At 42.0% G+C, this 18,053-nt stretch overlaps 1 long non-coding RNA gene across 5 annotated transcripts in view; it reads right to left on the bottom strand.

Moving 5' to 3' along the window:
* The window catches only part of LOC136833450 (uncharacterized), a 71,958-nt gene extending 62,533 nt beyond the window's left edge, over positions 1 to 9,425 (bottom strand). The window contains exons 1-2 of one of the 5 annotated variants that reach the window (XR_010851475.1): positions 9,353 to 9,425; positions 6,301 to 6,423 (exon numbers count right to left, since the gene is read on the bottom strand). This is a non-coding gene — a long non-coding RNA (uncharacterized lncRNA). Of the gene's footprint in view, positions 1 to 6,300; positions 6,487 to 8,668; positions 9,233 to 9,352 lie in introns of those variants that run through there. The other 4 variants (XR_010851471.1, XR_010851473.1, XR_010851474.1 and 1 more) reach the window with 4 other exon arrangements.
* Between the last annotated feature and the right edge of the window lie 8,628 nt (positions 9,426 to 18,053).

Genomic DNA, 18,053 nt, shown 5'->3' with positions numbered 1-18,053 from the left:
TGAGTAACATCCCTGGAGTGTAGAAGGAGGTGAAGGTGGTTCTGTTGGGATCATGCTCCTGCCTTCTCGTGCACCTGCACAAAACCGGCGGCGTTCTTCCGAATGCGAGGGATTTGACCAATGCTGGCGGATTTTGTGAGTTCTCGGACAAAGTGCATTGCGTCGCCTCCTGCAGTAGAATACGCCTCCTTATCGTCCTGCGAAGCCAGAAGGAGATGGTACCCTTGACACTTCTTTCTTGGTCAAGCCAGTACTAACGGTTAACATAACTGCACAGAGACGCCGAGTCCTTTCAGACAGCGCTGCAGCACTTAACAGGACACAGTAGCATCCTGTCCGTTCATCACCACAAAAGCCCTAGGAGGGACTGCAAGGAATAATCCGTGCGCCGGTGGACCAAAGGGGATTCTGGAGTCTCGCCAGAAACTGATAAAAATCGAGTGTAACTGATCCCCATCCCCCGAGTGTTTAACATCAGCGGAAAGTCTGTGTAGTTCACCAATCCCTTCTACCGATGCAAAGCCAGCAGGAAGACGGTCTGAGGGTCAGATCCCTGTCTGATGCACTCATAAAGGCCCGCACGGCAAGAGTCAGGCCCTTAGAACGAGAGTCACATCCCACGCAGGGGGCCTGAGATCCCTGGGTGGGCACACCTTTCTGCTTCTCATTAGTAGAGAAACCTCAAGGAAGAAGATGTTCATCTTTCAGCCGTAAGACTAGCCAAGTGCAGCTGTAAAGCCTTTACAGCTGGGAAACGGAGAGAAGCTTCTCTCGGCGAAGGAAGACGCAGTTCATCTGCTGAATGGCAGTTCACCGAGAGATACCCTGTCGATTTATACTCAACTACAGAAGATAGACCACTTTCCCTGGTGGCACGCTGCAGAGGACACTGAGGAGAATGCCATCTCTGTGCCACGCGTTTATGAAAAGCCCTCGGCCTGGCGTGAGATGGTGGATAACCTCCAGCCGTGGAAGAGCCACAGGGACTGCACTGCCTGGTGTTCGCCCACGGTTGATACAGCAGGTTGGGCCAGTGGAAATCTCCTGGCGCTCGGAGAGCAGAGCTAGCAGGTCGGGATACTCAAATGGCCACCAGAACCCAGATCTATGATCATGACTCGGCCGACTACCGCGAATCAGACAGAACAGAGGAAAGGCGCACATGTCGAGGCGCAGTTGTCCCACAGGTGCTGGAACGGTCCTCTACAGCAGCTCCATGGGTCCGGCAACGCACCCGAACAAGACCTGAGTTTTCCTGCTGTGCCAGGCAAAGGTCGATGGCTGGACGCCCCACAGGTCGAATAGCCTTCCGTCACTTCCAGCGGCGGACCATTCACCCTATCACTTGACTCTGGCGGTTGAGCGCTTGTTCGCCACGACATTCCTCTGCCTGGAATGTACCTATTGATAGCTCTACTGAGTGAGCCACGGCCCACTCGTGCACCTGCATTGTCAACTGGTGGAGCGGAGGACACTAGCCCCCGTTTGTTGACGATGCCACTACCGGTATTGTCGTCATCAGTACTATGCAGAAGTGTCCCATCATCGATCCGGAACCTTGGAGAGCCAGGAAGGCTGCCTTGAGTTCCAGGATGTTGATGTGAAGGCGCTTGTCGTTCGGTGCCACACCCTGAAGCCGCACCCTCCAGGCACGCATCCCTAGGTCGGCGCATCTGAGAGAACAGCAGCATGTCCGGAAGGAAAGGTATGCAGGATATTCTATCAAGAGGTTCCTGTCGTCCATCCACCAGCGAAGGTCCTCCTCACCTCCTCGGAAGAGGAAGGACTGGGGTCTGGACTGGGACGAATACGTACCCTTTAGTCTCCACTGAGACCGCAGGTGAAGACGCCCATGAGGTACCAGTTTCCTCCAGCCGATGACAGGTGACCAGTATCTATCATACGCGGGCTGGCTGTCGGTCACACAGAACAGCTGTGCTGCCTGCCTGAACCTGCTGATACGAGAGTCCGGGAGGGAAAGACTGCCACCGAAGTCTACAGCATGCCCAGGTACTTTATCCTCTGCTTGGGGTCTGACTTCAGAGGTTCACCGTGATCCTGGCATTACCAAAACTTAAGGAGCTGATCCCTGTCCTGTAGCAAATCGTGAGCAGAGCCTGTGACCAGCCAGTCACGTTGAGATACTGGGGGGATGGATCCCGTATGAGTAAGTCCAAGCTGACACGTAGCGAAAACTCTCGTGGAACACCTGGGGAGCGGTTGAGGTCTCAAGCAGTGCCCTGACCAAAGACCATCTCCAGACAGTGCTGGAGGTACTTGCAAGAGGACGATGAATGGGCATGGAAGGCATCCTTCAAGTCCACCGTAAGCATGAAGCTGTTTCCTGATGGAACGGGCACAGATCGTGGCGTTTCCACCGGAACTGGTTTGCGAACGAAACGGTTCAAGGGGAGGTCGCGCACGCATCCCGGTCTTCGAGGCTTTCTCATGAGAAAATACGGCTGTAAAGCCTGAGACTGGTCCAACACGACTTCCACAGCACCCTTTGCTCAGCGTGCTTGCACTTCTTGCTGCAGTGCGGCGTCCTTCGGGTTCCTGGGATGTACGCGAGATGGACCGGGGAGTAGCAGGGGAGGCTATAGTTTCGAAGGGCAGTAGATATCCCTCCTGAAGGACATCCACTATCCAGGTCTTGGCTCAGTGTCGCTGCCATGTTGCTCAATGGCTCGACAGGCACCGCCCCCACCTTCGGCAGTTTTTGAGGGGGAACGCCGCCCCTACCGTTTCCCCTTCTTCTTCTTCCTGTCTCTTTATCGGATTGGAAAGTGGGCTGAGGGGCAGCAGAAGGCCCACCTTTCAGAGGAAGAAGGAGGCTGGGTGTCTCACGGGACCCCTTCAAAGACTGGGGACTTAGGGGCCGAGTAGTGCCAGCCCGGCCCGAGGCCCAGTCGCAGTGGGGACGAAGACAGAGGTCTGGCCACTGCCTGCGGGATAAAGCCATCACTGTCATCAGTCCGGCGCTTGTTCACGAGCGCCCACCAAATTCTCTAGGGAAGAGAGGGAGGTTGGAATAACCAGCAACGGTCCATTCCACAGGGTCATTAAGCCGACTGGTCCTACAGACTCCGGAGAAGCGAGAGAGAACGGCGCTCTCCCTTCAGACCAGGTTTGGGTTCAGGTTTGGGCCGCCCAGGCGAGGTAGAAGATGGCCCTACCCCCAGACTGCACAGTCTCCAAAGGCGGAGCCCTCCCAGGCACGAGATAGCGCCTGAGGAGGAAGCAGCTACCTTCTTTGCACTTTAGCACCACAGATCGAGTTGTGGAGACTGCCTGGAAGGCCACCATGGCAGTGGTTTGTGGTTGCAGCTTCTTGCTGAGAGAGGGAGATGCTCCCTCTGCCAGTAAGTTACAGCAAGACCTGATCCAGACGTACCAGGTCCGGGTCAACCTGTTTAGGCGGCAATGCCCTCTCCGCTGGTGAGTAGAAGCGCCAGCACGAGGAGGGGAAAAAGCTTGTCTGAGTGGTTCAATCTGAGTGAATTGTCTTGCCCAGACACAAGACCATTCACTTGATCGAGAACCCCCTTGGCAAGCGTGGACCACAGCAGCCCCACCAAAGCCTTGGGTTCCTTGTTGGGTCTCCAGTAGGATTCGAGGTGCGATGGACAATCCACAGACGAGGCCGTGATCCCTTCCTCGAGGTCAAAGTTGACGAATCAACGCGCACATCCTCCAGAATCATCCTCTGTATCTCGGGGGTGTCCTAGATCCCGGGGAAGAGAGGACCCCTGGCCCCAGAGGCGGTCCTCCTGATCTACTCTCCCTGCAGGAGGGAGAACCCTCGGCAGACCCCCGCATCCTTCCTAGTACGCGGGCGTAAGACCTGGTCGAGCCGAGACCGAGTCAGGTACACACGCTTCCCCAAGGTAGAACCCGAGAGAAAATCACAGAGTTCTCCTGTCCCACTCGTGTCCTGGAAGGAGCCCAGGAGGTAGGGAGAGGACAGGCGTAGGAGGATGGTGTTCCCACTGGCCTTAAGGCAGAACCAACAGGCAGCGGCTGGAGCAGTCACCAACCCAAGGTGGGTGACGGCAGTTCAAGCTTCGAGAGTGCTTTCGCCTAGGCGAAGCAGTCTCCTGAGGAGTACCAGCAGGAAGAGTCAGGGCACCTGCATGCCCAGACTCTTTCTCTCGCCCCACGCCCAGGTCTGTACTGCAAGAAGTTTCTCCCGTATCAGCCTGGGGTATCCGGGTACTCGGAGCGACTCGAGCACGAGTATCTGACGTGGACCCACTGGCCTTAGAAGCAGGTTTCTTAGGCACAGCAGGGGGAGTGCGGACCGTGGTCAGCACGCCCTTGGCTCCTGATGCCACTGACCCAGGGGCCAGAGCAGCGGTTCCCTGATCCGTGGATCGGGAAGAGCCAGCGAGAGATCCCACTGCCTTCCCTGTGGAAGGAGGCAGTCCCTTAGGGGTCTCGGTGCAAGACTTCTTAGGAGGGGGAGAGGCAGACTACTTCTTCTTTGGCTGGGAAGCCTCGGAAGGAGAAGAGGAAGAAGAGGTGGCAGACGAAGAAGAGAAAGCGAAGATGAGCGACACCTTTCGATCTCTTCTTTGACTTCTTCACCATCATCTTCCTCAGGATTGTAGGTAAGTCCCCAAACCATGCAGGAGCAGCTGAAGAAAGTAGGGAGCAACCAGGGCCACAGCAGCAGGGGCGCAACCTGGGCAATGTAAAAGTGATCTCGGGCCAGCAGTTGCAGGGCCAGGAACATACGGAGGAGGAGCCAGGAATGAAGGCATGGGTGGCACGCGAGCAGCCAGGCCAGGCCGAGCCAGGTTCAAAGGCATAGGGAAGAAGAGGTGGCAGACGAAGACGATGATGATGACAAAGTCGAAGATGACGACACCTTTCTCGATCTCTTCTTTGACTTCTTCTTCGCCATGTTCCTCAGGATTGTAGTTAAGTCCCCAAACCATGCAGGAGCAGCTGAAGAAACAGGAGCAGCCAGGGGGGCCACAGCAGCAGGCTGCAACCTAGGCAGCGTAGGCGGTGCTCGGGCCAGCAGTTACCAGGCCAGGAACATACAGAGGAGGAGCCGAGAATGAAGGCACAGGTGGCACGTGAGCAGCCAGGCCAGGCCGAGCCAGGGTCGAAGGCATAGGGAAAAAGAGGTGGCAGACGAAGACAATGATGATGACGACAAATACGGCACCGTTGATGTTACCATATATGAAGGCCCAGGTCGTAAGAGCGGAGCCAGGAACCCAGGAGGCAGCAGTACGGAACGGTGAGTGGCAGGGGCAGCCAAAACCTGGGTGTCCAGGTGAGAAGCCACCAACACTGGTAGCTTGGAGAAACCAGACATGGTGACAGACGTGGTGGTGATAGTGGTTGCCGAGTGCATTGTCACTGGAGCACCAGACAGATGAGATACCAGGCCCTCCAGTGACGGAATGCCAGGTAGACCCAGGTGTAGCCAGGCCAAGGATAGATCTGATACCTGGCTATCTACTGAGAACCTGAGGAAAGAGTCGGGTTTAACTGGGAAGTCTGCTTGTTCTGGAAAAATTTCCCCCAGCTCAGAAGAGACCCTGCGAGATGTCCTGATCAACACGCCCCCGGCCCCCACACCATTCCACACCCGTTGAAACAAACGAGGAAGGAGAGGGAGAATCCTCACCCGAGGGAGAGGGAGCAAGCAGGGGAAGCTTGTAGGGAGGGAGAAACGAACCTGACACATTAGCTACCACTGGAGTCGTCGGAGGTGTGTTACCCTTGGACGATTCCTTGGCAGGCTTACGACAGTAGCGTCTCCTCCCTTCGAAACTCTTCCATTGCTCGGGAGACCAGGAACAACACTCACTACAAGGAGTGTCGGCGCGGTTCACCACCACGTGCCCTGCAAGGTCATGGAGGGAATGTGGGTCCCGTGTCGGCAGCTGAACCGAAAGGTATTACATTTCTTGCCTCCTACCCCCAGGACACACACTAAAGGATAGGAGGGTTTAGAATGTTTATCAACATTCATACTGAAAAAAACAAGAATTTTTCCCACCAAAAAGGTTGAAAAAGGGCAGTCCAGCAGAGAGCGAAAAACAAAGTCCGCATTCCATGACAGCCGAAAGCAAACTGGAATGTTTACATCCTGCCAGGCGGTACTCCCACCTCCCAGGCAGTAGTTAACTGCCTAACCACCTTGTTTGAAGTTCAATGGCCGTTTCAGTCGCCTACAGTAATCCTAATGTAAAAAGGACGGGGTTTATATATTGTGTCGGAGCAACTATGATTAGGATACCACCTTTAAAAAATTTATAGGAAACATCACTCGTTTATTACTGTTTTGTGTAAGAGAATCAGCTTTTCTTCAATCTTTAGCCAACTGTCCACACTAACCTTCTCAGATTCTCACGATATCAAATATGTCGCACTTTTCACCCATTGCGATTCTGATGCCGTCATCTGAAGAAAATTTTTAAAAATTAACTAGAAATATTTTGCTGTCAGATAGCACCAGCACAACATCTGGAAAGTGATGGGGGATGGTTCAATCAAATCTCCTACGCAAGTACAATACAAGCTGTTCATAGATTCATAGAATCATTCCAAAACTGAAAATCACAAAAAGTTTTTTCATATCTCCTTATTTTTCCCTAATGTTTTTAAAATGCAAAAACAGCAAGGGAGTAAGGAGAGGTAAGAAAGGAATTTTACCACACTTTTATATGATTCAAAAAGAATTTATAAATCTCGATCATAATTTTTAAATATTTATGGTCAAGAAATTTCTGTTCTTGACACTTCAGTGCACCAGTCTGACTGTGTAATTTTGCTGTTTTTAATTTTTAAAGATATAGCAAATAAAAGTATTCAGCTTCAAAATAAGATCAAACCCTGCATTCTAGAATTACAAAATTTATGGTGATAAGATAATTTACAAGGTCATACATAATAATCACTTTTCCTTTACACATAATGATGGCTAGCCTACCATATCAAGTGACTACTGTAGCCACAGAATTCAAGTGGGATTTACAAGTTCAGCAAAAAATTTACCTGCCCTATGCATACAGGCATGTAATCTATTTTCGATTTCCACTTCTCCTAAGCTTCCTCATTTGGCTGAAAAAACATTATACAATACTGTATTAGGCTAACAGCAATTCTACTTTAATAGTCTAACGTCAGGTCCCATATCCTCACCAATATTTTTTGCCTGTCTCAAACTATCCCTATGATTACAGCCAATAGCTTAGCCAGTCCTGGGATAGTATGGCATAACTATGTAATTGTGTGCACAAGTATGTGGAAGGGAACAAGATTTGCCACCTGTTCTTGTGGCAATGGTAAAACTAAGAAACATCTTTAATACTATGTACATACAGTATGTGTGAAGTACCTGTTATTCTTACTTACTACGCCTAATTCACTAAACATCTGGTAAAAACCTTATGCAGTACTTAAATATTTAAAAATTATATTTTGTAAGATATAAGGATGTTACTCTATATATTAACAATATCACAAACTGTAATAGCCTTATACATTCCAGGTTTTACTACTTTTTTGCTTGAAACGCAAAAGCAAAACACAAGTGTTGTGAAGGGCTGGGGTCCCCAAATAGGATAATTGCATATAATACCTCCAGTTTTTGTGGTCAATGAAATTCATCCTTAGGCTATCCCTCACTAATTACTGCCACCATGATCTGCACCTACAGTAAAACTAGTTAGGTTACTTGGACAGCAAATAGTTACACCTTAACATCATTTAAATGTTAAATCAATGGAAAGCAGAAGAAATGGCAAGTTCATTTGCAATACTGCCACAACCAAAAGCAACTTCAACACAATTGCATAAGCTACTGAATTTGCTAGCATAATGTCACCTTCACTGGACTGAGCGAAGCTCGAGTTTTGCAATGGATGCCTTTACATAAACTTTAACCTTTCAGGTACAACTAACCTAGGTAGTGTAGGCTATAAGCCCTTTGGCCTAGTCTTGGCTATAAGCCCTAAGTTACTTTAGCTAGGTCTGTGTTAACTTTGTGGGCATATTTTCGTGTTGGCAATGTTGCAGTAAAAGGCAACACGGCCAAATGGCAAGGAAATACACTTTTCTAGGTCATTTCCATGTGTTTCGCACAAATTTCACATTAAAAAGTTCGTCCTGAAAGTTAGGGCTGTGACCTGGGTAGTCAAGTGACAAAGTCAAGGCTAGGGCTGTGACCTGGGTACTTCTGTGAGGTTAGGTTAGGTTATGTGTTTCACTGATAAGAAATAGGTTAAAGGTGCCAGCTTGATTGATTTTGATGTGTTAAGGTAGTAAAGAATTTCACTTTGAATTTTGTTTTAAATTGATGATTTTTGGTCCACTTATGTACATGGAGTTAGCTCTGCAAGACCGTTAATTTCCGACGAAATTGAATGGTGAAATTAAATTATGCTTAACACATCAAAAATAACCCAGTCAGAAAAAACATATTGCTTTGTCATTATGGCGTGTTGCCTCTTACTGCAATAATACATATTCTACCAAAAACATTCTAAATATTAATGATTAAGTGTTGCGCATGATTCCAAATTAAAGAAAGGGTAAAATTTTTCAAGTTGCCAATGTAAAATAACACTACGCAACATAGGGGTGTTTACTAGTTACAATTTTGATGTATCAGCTTTGGAGGGGGCGGGGGCCTGTTCTATCTTACCTGAGCTATAGCCCGTGTTATAGATTTTTCCAAAATGCAGGTTAGGCCTATGCAAACCTAGGCTACACAAGGTTGGCCCATAATATATTCCGTTCTGCCCGAGTGCATTACGATGTATATAATACGACATTCAAGTGTACAAAGGTTATAGTACCTAACTGCTTATATCATATACCCATGGATGGTAAACACTTACTGTACAGGGTTGGTAATTTCATACGATAACAACTTTTGTTTCCTTCTGATGCACGGCGACAGAGGGAGTGACCAAAGGTAGAACTTTAACTCCACATTGCCAAGTGCATAGTGTGGACTGTCTGTGTGGTATTATTACATATATAGAAATCTATACACGTATTTTGATAAGCATTTAAAATTCAAAATAATGGTATTCTACGATAACAGCATTCAATTTACTGTATGTCTATCTTTGGTTTTACTACTTTAGATTTTAAAGGGCATACAAAAATCGCAAGTCCTCCAACGAATTATACAAGTCCAACGAGCATTAAATGTCTGAAAAATTGCCCTGTCAACTTATCAGGAGCAATTTCTGTATATCCTGCTGACAAGCTAATTTTGACAATGAATTATTGTTATATACTATCACAACTAATACAACGTTGTTTAAAACCTGTCTGTCAGGCAAATGATAAGTATTCCCTTGCTTAAAAAACTTCTCACCTTGCATTTGTTATCTACAACGGCCGCTCAACTCCTATTTTTCGCACTTCTGTATGCAATGATCATTGCAGTGGTAGGCATATTAACAACACGATGGAATCGGAAAGTAAAAAATGGTATAAGATAAATTTCTAGTGAGTGACTGTTCAAAAATGAATGCACTGACATCATTAGCGAAGCCAAGGCACTCAAATTAAAGGAAAGGGTTTAAAGAAAAGAACGAGAAAATAAGGAAAAATGTATGAAAGGTTAAACCAAAGAACACGGAATGATTCAAAGTAGATATGAAGGAAATATTTCAACTTTTGGGTTGTTGTTGTTCGTGTTATTGACTGATCTAACTTCATGCCAGCACGGGCTCTTGCTCATAGAGCAGTCATAAACTCATAGGTTGAATAAACCTAGAGGCCTTGATCTACTGTTGCATTATAAAGAAAACGGTTTAGGGTAAACTTCGACAAATCTTCCAGACGCGTTTACTTTTCGATTTTAAAGGAAGGAAACATTTTTATGATGCGTAAAATATACTGTATTTTTATCAAAATTTTATGAATATTTAAAATACTTCTTCTATGAAAAGTCCTGTGATATTTCTCAGTACTTTAGTTTTATTGTGTTCAAAATCTACCTGCAGTTCCAGTTCAACAGGAGAATTTTTTTCCAAAGTCAAGATGTTATAAAACTTTACCCTAGCAAGAAAATCATTCAAGATTTTGTACCCATGAATATAGCTTGGATCTTATTGATCACAATTTTCATGCTTTATGTGAACTTGTTTTGTAATAAACCAACTGAAATCGTAACTAATAACAACATGGAGTCACTATTTTTATGAAAATAATGTCACAGCTCACGTTTATTAGTTTCTATACTATTTGTTTATAGGCTACCATGAAGTTCAGATCTTTTAGTTTTGTTTTAGCGAATTAAAAACAAAATGACGATAAAATATGGATTGATTTTATCAAATAAAATATTTTGATGTTTATATTGTGATTGTTCAGTGGTAGGTCACGGATACGGCAATAAAATGTAAGCCCTTTTTAAAAGGTGCAGACACTACACGCTTGAATGCGCAACTAACACTGTTCGAGTTTTGGCTTCATCTTAGGATTAGTTACAGTGAAATATGTGCTAAACGAAGTAAATTTTACATGGCGTAATCTGTTCAGATTTCTATTTCTGAATAATATTTAGTAATTTATTAGATAAATCATGCAGTTTTTCTTAAATGTCGAATTACTTTTGAATTTATTTTTTTAAACAATTAAATGCGGATAAATATTACGACAACTTACCAATACAAACCTCGATTGAAGTAATAGTTTATTTCTATAGCGAACATTTGCAGCACTGTATCTATGATCTTCAGCAGTATAGCTTACTATGCTTCTTCTTTCAGTTCAATCTTTGCAGCTCTGGGCCAAAGTGCTTATATCAAACTACAAATATAGTTTAATATCGAATTCATTATAATCTGGGAACAATTACATTTGGTAAGTGCTTCTGCCTCTGCCATAATTCAGACAGGGGATAGAAACATTGATAAAAAAGTTTACTGTCATAGCTGAAAGTCACAGTTGATTGTCCATCGACGTTTCTAACAAAAGCTCAGGTTCGAAACCTGGCCAGGGTGGAGGCACTTATCAATTATAATGACCTTTGATTGTTACTTATTCCCAACAGAAGGCGATTTATATATTAAATGATATTTGTGGCTTAATAGTTGTGAATACAGAAAAGTTATATGTAGTATATATATATATATATATATATATATATATATATATATATATATATATATATATGTGTGTGTGTGTGTGTGTGTGTGTGTGTGTGTGTGTGTGTGTGTGTGTGTGTGTGTGTTTGTGTGTGTGTGGAACTTGATGAGGAATATCAGGAGTCAGATGATATGAGAGTTAAAAACGACAACATAAGGGAAATCATGGAAGTTCCATTTAGATTTGAAGTGATCATGAAAAAGAGTTGAAGGTGGCTTAGACATATCCTTCATGCAACCCCTGAGAGAATAGTAATGGCAGTGACAGCTGGGCTCCTGTGGACACCAGGAGAGCTAGAAGACACTGGTCTTCTGAAATGAGAACTATGAGAAGGGCAGTTGGAGATGAGAAGATTTATCTGGAAGATAAAATATCGGGACGACATGAGTGGCAGAATTTTACAGATCCCCTTTGCATCACACTGAATTGCAGGAGATAACACACATGAACACGCATACACATACACACACGCCACACACATACATACACACACACACACATATATATATATATATATATATATGTATGTATATGTATATATATATATATATATATATATATATATATATATATATATATATATATATGACGCAGCTAGTGTTGAATCACCAGTAAAGTGTGAATGTATCAGCATCAATTTCTTGTTTTTTTTTTTTTTTTTGCTGGAGCCACCACTGTCAGAAGATAACAGAATGTTCATTACATACATACATACATACATACATACATACATACATACATACATACATACATACGTATGTATGTATATATATATATATATATATATATATATATATATATATATATATGTAAGTATAAACATTTTATTATCTTCCCTGACAGTGGTGGCTCCAGCAAAAAAAAAAAAAAAACAAGAAAATGGATGCTGACACATTCACACTTTACTGGTGATTCACCGCTAGCTGCGTCATACGCCTATATAAAAGCCTCATCAGTGGTGCTCCAAACCCCTACACACCTCTGACTTGCACCATCTTGCTCCCTGGATATAAATGCACTTCCCTTCCCATATCTCTTTTACACCTTCTCCTGATTTCAAGGTCTTCCTCTTCTATCTCTCCTAACACTTCTGGCTTACGCATTTTTTCCACTCCATTTCTTTATTCTTTCTGCATGATTACGTCACCTCAAAATACCATGATCCAGCATTTCACCAACACTATCCTTTTTACCACTTCTATGTATCCCTGCATTTCTCCCTCTATACCACAAAAAAATATGCAAACAGTTCATAATACCAGCTTCAGTTTCTTTTTTTTTATTTACATTCCTTATTAAGTATTCACTTCCATAAAAGAAAGTTGGCTCAAAACTCCCATCGTATATGCCCACCTTGGCTTCAATGGACACTCTTACTCTCCTCTTACCCTTTATTTCTTCTCGTATTCTTCCATCGACGTTAATATTTACTCTTAAATACCCATATGAATCAACTGCTTCATGTATTCAACCATCCATATTAATAGCCATTGGTCCATCTTAGTTTCCATTTACATTCATAGCCTTAATCTTGCTCACATTTACTTTCCAGTTTCACCTTTTATAAACACTTTTCAATGTTTTCATCAGTTCTCGCAGTTGCTCTTCAATATCCCAATCAGTGCTGCATCATCTGTGAGCACCAGCTGTTCAATACTCCTTCATGCCTCATTTACCTATCTCGCAACTCTGAACCTACTTTCCTTCTGCTGACTTCTTAAAAATTACGTAACGCCTTAGGGGCGGGGTATGGTGAAGTGTTATAGTGTGACAGGGGGGCGGAGAGGGGGATGTAGCCATAAGTTACATAACATTTTCAGACTTTTTTTCCTTTGTGTCTGTTGAAAAAATGTAAATGTAGAAGGCCAAAAGAGAGATAGTAAAGGTTCTGCAATAGACTTTTATTATATTTTAGTAATACTGAGAATATTGTATTTATTTATTATTATTTTTTTTTTTTTGCATAATTACATGTTTAAAAATTATCTCAAACTCAACCATTGTTTGTACTTCACCATTTTCTACTATAAGTATTACAGGACACAGGATATTAATGGGTGGGGGAGGGAATACCAGCTGATGTGACATAATTTTCTACAGGGTCTGGACTTGTGTTATGAGGCGTGATAATGGGGGAGGGGGTTCAAAAATTACCCCAAAAAAAGTGTTACGTAATTTTTGAACGGCCCCTTAACTCCACGTACAGATATATAGTGTCTTAAACACACTTTTACACAAAACCAATTTCCATCCCATCTACGCAATCAAAATACACACTTCAATTCCATCATAAGCTTCTCAACGACTCTAAATTGCCTCTATCGCTTCTGTAGTAAATCTTTTTTTGGTCTATGCATACGACCCATACAGCTTTACTCTTTACTTTCAAACTTCTCTCATAACAGCTTCATAACAATCACTTGATCCGTGCACCCCATTTCTTATCTAAACCCACATTATTTTGCCTCACCCAGTTCTTCTGTCAACTAACTCTCTCATTCATAATAATCTTATCATACACTCAACAGTGTTAAGCCTTGTAATCCTTACAGCCTTGTAATTCTTCACTCAATCCTTCAAAACGCCTCCGGTTCAAACATGCTTTACAAACGTTGGTCAGCCACTCAGTCACATTATTACCAAAATACCACAAAATCTTACTTGTAATGCATTCAGCCCCTGGTGTCTTCCTTTCTTTAACCTTTTTTTTTTTTTTTGCCCTCATTATGTCCCCAACATTCACTTCTGCAAACATTCTCAAACCCACACCAATTCTTTCCACTTTTGCGTTATTTTAACTCTTCTTCTTTTCAGTGTTCAAAAAATCTTCTAAATATAGTTTCCATCGACCCAGAACTCTTTCATATCAGATAGAATTTCTCTATTTGCACCTTTCATTCTAGGATCCATTTGTTCATTAACCTTTTGCTCAGTAGAACAACTCATTCTCCCTAAAGTTCATATAAATTTTCTTTCCTGTGTGTTAATTAATTGAGTTTTCCTCTTTCACTCTATGACTATGCTATTTATTCTCTTCTAACATACAACTGCACCACAAGAGAATTTTTTTTCTATCACTAACCTTTCATTTGCTCACCCGCCACTAATATTTTTTGTTACTATTTCCTATATTCCTATACCCCCAAAACACTACCCCATCATGGTATTTTCCAACCCCACGTCTATGTCTTCCACTTCTCTGACTTTAAAACTACCATTGTTTCCCCCTCCTTTACAACTTCAGCAAATATCTATTACAGCTTTCATTTAATCCAAATAAAGTCATTCCTATTCTCACCATTAAATCCTCCAACTTTTTCTCCTATGTACTTCGTACTAACACAAAATATTAAAAATTCTTTTCATCACCATTTCGTTTTTCCTGATTATACTTATGATAAATATTCTTCACTGGAGACGAAACACATCTCTACAAGATTCTGTTTATTCTTATTTATTCCAGGCACTCTCTATACCTGTCTTTACACTTAAAAACTTGGCACAGGCACCCTTTTCTTACTCTCCAAGTTCAGCCAAGCATAGATTCCTACCCACCCCCCCAAAAAAAAAATTGCCTTTTGCATTCTATGTTTTTCATTCCAGGGTCGTACCCACGTATTTTTATTACAACTTTCTTTATCACGCTACAGCCAATCTTGTCCATACAATCTCAGACTAACGAAGTTGCATCCATTCACCAGTACATAGAGTTTTCCTGGCACCATAAGTGCTGCCCCTTGTTGAGTTTTATAGGACTACTTTCAACTGCCCTAGTGACATTACTTTGGCCTCCCAATTTCGGCTCACGCATCTATGTGCCAAGGCAGCCATGTTTTTCTCCTTACACAAAAATGCATGTCAAAAATCTCAAAATTTTGCCTTTTCTCTTGATATCTTATCTTTGTAACATCAGACACGAAGCCTACGCTCACGACTATAACTATCACAACATGCAGAGCAGCAAAAATCTATTATTTTCTCACCAGCATCACACACACACATTATATATATATATATATATATATATATATATATATATATATATATATATATATATATATATATATATATATATATATATATATATATACTATACACATGTGTGTGTGGATCGGTGTGTGGTATTGCCTCCGTTTTGTTTTTTCACTTTTTCACACATGGAATACTATCAAAACTTACTTGGCAAACAGATGTCTTTCTAGGGCCGTTCCTTACTGATGTTTGCAAATAATAATAATAATAATAATAATAATAATAATAATCATCATCATCATCATCACTTTATTAAACATTCACATTTTGCTGGACATTCATACAAGACTTTTCTTCACGGAACTGGTTATCACGTATTCTACAACAAAAAGATCAAATAAACCACTTCCAACAGACCTCTAAGATGATGGTACAAGTAGCAATGGGTCACCGTGTATGCTCGAGAAACCGACCAAAGGAACGAAGTCAAGCATATTTTCACGCCAAAAATATCTTGGTCCTTCTTTCTGGTCCTGGCTACTTCCAAGTCTACCTCTCTCCACTGAACACTTTAGCAACACTGAAATCCCTCTACGACGAAATCCTCTTAGTAAACATTAACACTTAACCAAGTATAATATGACCTGAAGTTTCATACACTGTAAGCAATATCTAGTTATTTATAAATCGATTTTAATTATGTGCTTTATTGTTCGTCTATTCTGTTGTACTTTAAAAACAAATATATGCTCATAAATTCTGTCAGATATCATGCTGGTCGTTATTATGGTGCTATTAACTCATTTAGGTTGTTGCCTGTTCCTGTAGCTTATGTCTGTGACTTGATTTTGTTACCGATTACGTTATAGTTACTTGTGCATCTGCATAGTTTTGGTATTAAAACCTTTTAGTTGTTCTAAATCAGCATAGAGGTATTACAAAATGTATTAGAAAAGCTCTGTATACCCAATTTGCTAAGGGTTGTCAGTGTAGCCTAGCCTAGTGTATTATGGATTGATTGGTATTGATAGGAAGGGTATGTAACTATCAGCTTGGAGTAGTGGAAATACTTTGGGCATTGTAGCACATATACCCTCAAAATACCCCTACAAATAGATTGAAGGCTTCAAGGTAACCAAACAGTAAACAGGCCTAAAATAGACTAACTGTTGTAATTGGAAATAAATAATTTTAACTCCTATGTAAATACATGTAGCCTACCATTCATTTTTCTAACTGATTATCTGTTCTTATGCAGTGCTAACCACTGTTGTTAGTGTAAACTACTTCTTCCTGTGTTTTCCCTCCCCTGGGGGATGCCTATAGGAAACTTGTGTTTCTCGGCATGGGAAAACCAAAAACAACTGAAAGGCACAGGTAAGAAAGGTAGGAAATGCTTAAAACACAACATGATCAGTTAAATAATTCATGACTCATATGTAGCTTAACAGCATAAACAGTCACCAAAAAAGTTATAAAACTTGAAAATGAAGCAACGCAGTTGAAAGGATGCATCATACTAAGTTTTCCCTAACCTCATTTAGGGTGCCAGAGGTAATCTCCCACCTGCATGACCTACATCATAAAAGACAGAGAGTAAAATACAGGTATTGATCCTATCTTATGTGTTACACACGTCATCCGTATCCTTACCCGACCTAATGCACCATCAATCAAAGCTGAAATACAGAAATTCATCTCGTCCTAAATGTGCACACGGTGTCTAACTGGAAAGAAGGCACACCATTTACCCCCTAGCATGGCACAATGTAGGTTCCTTACCTACAGGATGCAAAGGGCACAGTTAAAGGAACATTTCCTCTTGTTCCAGTTCTTGACTCTCAGGAAAGATTTCTTTGGTGAAGACACTTATCAGTGAAATGATTACCTTACTTCAAGAAGGATGAAGAGCAACTTTATATCTTACACTTTAAAAACAGCAACAATGGACATGGAAAATTCTGTAAACCTTCATATTATCACTAGATAAGTAATTTAATAATCCCTCGGACACTTGATTTACAATGGAAAACATGCCGAAATGACAATCATTCTACCATTTCTGTTTTTAAATTCAGTGCTGCTGGGAATTAGAGTATCAAAGTACTGTATTAACATTAGATTTCTTGATCCAAGCTTATTATTGATGTTGGATTTCATACTTATTATTGCCATGTTGGCTTTTTGTCCTCATTATGATCCACTGATACTTGCACAATAGAGTTAAGCTTTGTTGCAAGTTTCATCATTTACTTTTTGACTATGCATTAGCATTACGCTTAGGTTCAGCATTCTGTCTGTGCCTTTATTCTTTTGTCTGGGCAAACGACACTGTTATCATGTCAGAGTTGTTAAATAGCTTAATCTATCAAAATATTATCAAAACTAGCAATAAGCTTATATTACCTTTGGTCTACTTCCCTTTTACATTTGTTAGCGCCCAAATTTTCCCGTTAATAGACTGTTATAATGGTAAGAGGTGGGATATATGAAATATTGTGTATGTACAGAATAATGGGAAAGATAATCAGGATTTCATGAGTTTTCCCAGTAACAAAAATTAATTATGGATCACGCCTTAAAAAAAAATTTCTTAAATTTGATAAGCCATAACTTTATTCTCATGTTATTGTAACGATTATTTTTCTTCATATTAACAATACTCACTCATTAGTTGGTCTAATTGTGACCCATCATTGCTTTAACCAGACCAGTCTTCCCATTTGTGGATGTGCAACATCATTTACATGCAATCTTTCTTTTTATGAAAAGTAAGGCATTGAAGATATGCTAACTAAAGGTTCTTTGGAATGGTCTTTCAGCCCCTACTATATTGCTGTCTGCCTTTTACTTTTCATTCAGTCCATATGGTATACTGTACTGTAGTATATAATAATACAGTAATACCTTCAGTTACATCATTTTGACATTACAGCAGTTTTCGTTAC

This window comes from Macrobrachium rosenbergii, chromosome 51 (assembly GCF_040412425.1).
Source record: "Macrobrachium rosenbergii isolate ZJJX-2024 chromosome 51, ASM4041242v1, whole genome shotgun sequence".
Lineage (NCBI taxonomy): Eukaryota > Metazoa > Arthropoda > Malacostraca > Decapoda > Palaemonidae > Macrobrachium > Macrobrachium rosenbergii.
Note: the sequence above shows the minus strand (reverse complement) of the source record. Positions and strands in the feature narration are given on the sequence as shown.